This window comes from Fragaria vesca, linkage group LG4 (genome assembly GCF_000184155.1).
Source record: "Fragaria vesca subsp. vesca linkage group LG4, FraVesHawaii_1.0, whole genome shotgun sequence".
NCBI classification, from domain to species: domain Eukaryota; kingdom Viridiplantae; phylum Streptophyta; class Magnoliopsida; order Rosales; family Rosaceae; genus Fragaria; species Fragaria vesca.
In genome coordinates, this window is record NC_020494.1 from 6552322 (window position 1) to 6558962 (window position 6641).

Below are 6641 nucleotides of genomic sequence, written 5' to 3' on the forward strand. Positions count from 1 at the left end.
AAACCATCCGAGTATCCTCACCTTAGTAGGGGCCTTTACGTCCAAAATAAACTTTGCTGGATCAAAGATTGGATCTAATCCACCACTAATAAAGAAGCTATGGGATGATTTGCAAGATAAAATTTCCATCAGGCTCAAGCTTCCATCTCCTTTCATCCGGTTCCTCTAATCTGACATTTTCTAGTTTGGCCATCAGCGAGTCAAACTCCTCAATCTCTTGGTAATTTAATTTTTTCTGAAACCGGAGCCCAGCTCGCTAGAACATTGAAATGAATAGCTAATCCACCAAAGAATTGGTGTTTTAGTGTTTTGATCTGAATAGTTCAGTGTAACATACATATGCTGTGTTTACTGAATAACACGCAATCCGGGATGTGTACAGTTATGTTGTGATGGTAACTGAAAAGGCCAATAGTTGAGACAGTTGCGCATGGTTGATTTGGATTGAACAGATGGGATTTGTTGGATCAAGATTGTATTAATTCTGCGATAAGTTCTGCAGCAGGTTGAGATGTTGCTTTATGTGGATTTCATGATGAATTTATTGCTTCCATATCTGAGAAAGATGGCTCTGTAGTATATTCCCCAGGGTAGATAGGTGAGTTCTAGTTTTCTAGTGGTTTGTTTAAGTTTTGAGACTTTGTAAACATATGGGATCCACACATGCAAGTCAGTATTAGGGCCATCCCTTCTGAAAGATACGTGCTAGAGAATTTTACAGGTTAGCAGGGATGTAACAAAGACATGAAAGACAAAAGCACCAAGACGATGGGACTGTAATATATGTTATCAGTTGAGTCTTGTGTTTCCTTGTCCCATTTATCTGTTTGATTGGTCTCAGCATTGAATTTGTTTTGAAACTTGTTCGTTTTTACATATTGCTCAGACCAAAGTAATTCTCATATTTGCATCCATTGATTCTTTGTTCTATTTTCCGTTGAATTAAGAAATGATCTTCCATTATCCGTGGGTCCATTGGGTTTACATATTTAATGACTTGCTACTGTATTTATGTTCTGTTGAGTCTGCACCCGTTCGTTCTTTGTTCTATCTTCCGTTGAACTTCTACTGTGCTAGATTTGTTTTTTCATTTTTATCTCCTGTGATTGAGCAAGTGCTTGTTACATCTCTGACATGAAATGGTTCTGAAACTTGTGGCATTCAATATGACAGGCCTATAGTCGACTCCTTGATACATTTATATCAATCTTTGAGAGAGGTCCATAGTTGACTCCTTGTTACATCTAAACTGAACTAGAATAACCTGGCCTCTCCTCCCTGAAAATCATCTATCTCTTTATATTCTGAAGGCACTAGATGTAACTCACTAATTTACGCTTATGTTGAGTGAATGCACTAAGGTTCTCCTCTGGATTTGACTAGTTGAGTTAGCTTAGTTCAATCTTTGGGCCAAGTCTGTAGTTGACTCCAAGTTGCATCAAATCTGAACTAATATCACCTCCACTCCCTGTAAATCTACATCTATCTCTTTCTATTTTGAAGACACTATATGTGACTCACTAACCGACTTATATGTTGCACCTAAAGCTCCCTATGGAGTTGGCTAGTTGAGTTAGCTTAGTTCAGTGTAACATGCACATGTTGTGGCTACTGAATAACGGGAAATCTGGGATGTGTACAGTTCTTATGACATAAAAACCAAACCTTTCAAGGTTTGTGAGCGTAGGGAATGGGAAAAGAGAGCACCTGATCATTCCCTTTCCGTATGGCATGATTAATTGCTCTCGGTATAATGTCTACAGCTTGGAGGGAATACCGAGCATGATTCTAGGAGTCCCTAAGCTTTGTGTCCTCTCAAATTTCTGCCTTGTGTCTTTTCAGCCTTCTATTTCAGTTTATAAGCTTTAAGATCTCTTTTATTTGGTCTTTTATGCTTCAGTTTTACGAATTTAAGAGTCCTAATGAGTCTTTTATGGTAGTTAATGTTAGTGATCTGCTCTTGTAGAAATAAGTGTCAAGGGCCTAATGCCCAAGTATGTTATGTTGTATGAATAAAATCATCAGAGTGTTTATGAGTTTTCCTGTGATGGGATTGGCGTGAAGCCTAGTTTTGGGCGAGAAGCCGAGATTTGGTGAGAAACCAGGGAGTGATTCCCAATTCAAGGTGTTTTATGTGTGTTTTAAACCCTAAGCCTTAAAGCTTGTTGGTCCTGGTGTCTTAGCAGTAAGTTTGCTGCATCAGCTGGTAACTGAAAAGGCCAATAGTTGAGCCAATTGCCTATGGGTGATTCGGATCAACATATGCAGATTTGTGATAAGTTCTACAGCGGGTGGAGATGTGGGTAATTGGGTAAAGATAGTTGGATGAGTTCTAGTTTTCTAGTTTTCACCACATGGTTTGTTTTTGTTTTTAGACTTTGTAAACATACAAGTTCTACATGTGTGAGTCAAGGTTATGGCTATACATGCAAGAGAGTTTCACAGTTATTAAGGGTGTAAGAATTAAGAAATGTGATAGATCATGTGAGTTTTGCTGGCTGATAAATGGTAAGGATGTAACAAGGACAGGAAGAAAACACTGAGACGATGGCACTCTAATATGTGTTAATAATTAGGCGTTGTGCTTCCATGTCTCATTTATCTGTTTGATTGGTCTCGGCATTGAATTTGTTTTGGAACTTCTTAGTTTTTACGTATTTTACAGACATAACTAACTTTCATATCTGCATTGCACAGACCAATAACTTTCGTATCTGCATTGCACAGACCAAAATAACTTCCATATCTGCATCCATTAGTTCCTTGTTATATTCTGTGTTTGATTAAGAAATGATCATCCATTAACTTGGTGGGTCTATTGGGTCTACATATTTAAAGTAATGCACTTGCCACCATTCTGAGATTTTGTTATCATTGCCTCTAGTCCATACACGAATCATGTCATTGAAATAAAATAATTCAAATATAAGAAACGGTTTGAACTGCACTTGCCCTAATATTGAACTATCTTGTATATGCTAAGCAGTGGAACCCTTTGTATTAGGTCTAATTGTTATACTGTTCAATGTCTTAGGTGGATGAGTCGCAGGATAGGGAGAGCTGAAGAACTTAATTGAGGAGAAAGAGCACAAGTATGCAATATGCATGCAAGTGCAGCTTGAAACCAATGAATGTTCATTACTAAGTGTGTGGAAGCATCTCAGATTTGTAATTGTAAGATTCTATGCTCACCTCTATTGATGACATCATCTACATCTCCATTTTAGTAACAAGCATTCATGAGAATATAAATTTTCTGCCTTTCAGTTGTAGTAAGCAAGCAATATTTTGCACTCTCAAAAAAAGTAAGCAATCTCTCGAGTAATCCGTAGAATTTCCTTCACATCTGCATAAACATGTTCATGTAGTGAATAGAAAATTGCCAAACCTTTTTCTCCTGGTACTAGATTATGCAGGTGCTATAAACTTAGTTCTTGAATACTTCGCATTTCCCATTAGCAGTGTAACATTACAGTGCATTCAGATACATAATGGGAAGCTGAAATTGCATTTTTCAGCATTAATTTGTGCATACCTATTTGCTGAAGTGTTCTGCCACCCAAAGATTGTATGGTTCGATGAGTTGGAACCCGTGGTATGCTATATTGGTTCGGTGATTTCTCGGATTCAGAGAAATCTTACGCTATAGGGACACTAAAAATGATTTATATGATCTTTTTAATTAACCCTGTTTGTATCTATATTTGCTTCGCTTGTGAGGTTCCAATTGTGATCTCCAGAATAGGTGGTGGGGAGACTAGTTTGTTAGAAAACTATATTCCCCATGATATCTTTTTTTTTTTTCAGTTGAATTTGAATCTCCCTGAAGAAAGAGCTGGAACACGCCCTGCATAATAGGACGCCTAATGCGCCCGGACATGTGGCATGATATTGCCCATAACATTTAAATTTAAAGCACACAAAGGTAAATTCGGCAGATATCCTATGTTAGCAGTAAAAGCAATCGTTAGAGTTATATTACAAGGGCATTTATGTCAACATTTGCAAAATTAACCCACAAGACTTTTGTTTGACTCCGCTCGCTCTCTCAACACGTCGAAAGCCGAGATGATGATTTCTTCTTTATTGAAAACGAACGCCGGAGGTGATTAGAACGGGAGGTGGAGTCGAGGTCACAGGTCGAAGATCGTTCGTCATGGAAGATGAGGCCGGATTGGGTCGACACGCAGTGGAAGAACTCGTTCGATTTTAATTCAATTTGAGACGCCGTCTGACCCGTGCCTTCCGAAGAAGCTATGAGCAATCTCCTAGTCTAGCCAGAATCGGGTTTCGTATGTTTTCGCAAGCAAAAACGATAAGAAAGAGCTTGAACCATCACTGCCACCAATGAGCTCCATGAATAGCACTATACCAAAAGATCGCCTTTTCAGCCGGAGGCAATGCAGATAAATCTGGAGAAGGAGAGAGGGTCAGAGTGGTTGAATTTGTTATTCTGCGTGTTAAAGGTCACAAATGGCCTCAAAATTTTATCATAACGAAGTCCTTTGCCGTTGACAATAGTTAAGTACCCGAAGTTACTTTTCTGTCCTTAATTATCAAATCATGTGGACAGCATACTGCCACGTTTCTGGACTCATTTGGGTGTATTAGGCGTAGGAAAGAGACAGGCGTATTCCAGAATTTTTCTCTCCCTGGAGTATGTAAATTAATAATTGTTAAATAGTTACATTGGTAGGTTTTGTGCGTGTAATGAGAGAAGGACTGAGAGGACTTGTCTTATGGCTTGGGTAAGGCCTTCTCCGACAATAGAGTCCAAAGGGCCGATTTTTATATTTTGGCCCTATTATTATCTCTAACAATGAAAAAAAGAGAGCCAAATGGCCAAAAAAGGGCCAAAGGGTCATGAAAAGGGCCAAAGTTAGCCTTTTGGCTAGCCCAGTCCAAACCAATTTGTGAGACCTCATCAGAATAAAAAAACAAGTTTGATGCAAATAGATGGCTGAATTTAAGTCAAATTTTGACAAATGGTGGCTTTTAATTGGTTGTGGATATGCTACACATTTTCCCTAACGGCTAGTTCTTTTCCTCACAATGATTTGATCATTTGAATGCTTATGGCTGTGTAACCATTTTCCCTAACGGCTAGTTGTTAATTAAGTAAGAAAAAAAAACAGCTAGTTCCTCATTAAATAGAAAAACGGCTAGTTTTTTTTTTTTATTCTATCAATTTTCCTATAAATACAATCCTCGATCCTCCATAACTCACATCTTCTATCTTTCTTTAGCAATTCATCTCACATACTTCTTCTATTTTCTTTTCTTGTTAGCCAAAAAAAATGTCTATCAAATGAGCTAATACAACACGCGGCATTCGGAAATCCTATCCAAAAATCTGATGATTTTTACAATGATTAACATCACATCCAATCAGGAATCCAGAAATTCATTTGCAAACGGACATGTGGCACTGAAAATCTAAGCCAAAAATGTTATCAACGAAATCAAATAAATAAGATAAAATATTTTTTTTTCTTAAATATTTATCTTGGTCCAAATATAAATAATGTTATAATAAAATAAAATTATAAGTTTGAAAATATAATGTGAAATCATAAAATATTTGATTGGGCTAAAATTTAGCTCTCTCTTGCTGGAGATCATTTAGTAGTCTATAAATAAAAAATAATATTTTTGAGGACTAAATTATAGCTCTGGCCTCAATATAACCCTCTCCTACTGGAGATGGCCTAATTAGGACGACGCGGGGATACGTTGTGGCTAGCTTTTCGTCTCAGATTGTTAGTTTATGTTGTACATTTTTCTTCTCAATGGTTTATCCTTTACCTAGTGTTTCATATTGGTCTTTTGTATGTGTGATAATTTCCTGTTTGCTTCTATTACCTCCAACTTTACTAGGCCAAGCCAAATCAATGAGAACAGAACTACGTAAGAGGTGATGGGATAACAAAAAAAAAAACAAAAAAAAACTTTGGGACTTCCTTATCCATCTAACCATTGGCAAAATCTTAGTTTAGGCCTCCCACCTATTTCTCCTCTTCTGAGCCCCTGCCGCTGCCACCTTGTCCGCCGGCGGCGCAGCCTTTCCCGACTCCTCCTCCTCCTTCTCCCTCTTCAGCGCCTCCTCTCTCATAATCTCCGCATAAGTCCTCACAGAAGGATCCGACGTCTTCTACCCCGCCGCAAACGGGTCGTGCCGCTCCGGCGATATGATCCGGTTCAGCCTCCGGCGCCGGTAAGCATCCTCGCGGTCGATGATCTTCTTCGACCGGAGCATCCCCGAGGCCTCGTCATCCTCACCGCCTCTGGGCATGTCGTTCATCAGCGACTTGGGGGCCGTGTACGACGCCATCCTCCGTACGACGTCGTTCTCGACGGGGTCGAGGTTGTCTTCCTCGTCGTTGACGGGGATGGAGGAGACGTAGTCGGCCTTGTCGGTGCCGCCGTAGAACTCGGCGTCGTAGGTGACGAAGTTCATGGAGGCCAATTGCTGCTCCATCCTCTTCCGCTCCTCCTGGGTCTTGGCTATCTCTGGGTCTGACATCGTTTTAGGGTTTTGATTTGGTCTGAAAAACCCTACAAGTAGATGGAGAAATTGAGATTAGGGTTTGAGTCGAGTACAAAAATTGAAGCTTGGAAAAAGAAATAGACAGATACACTAA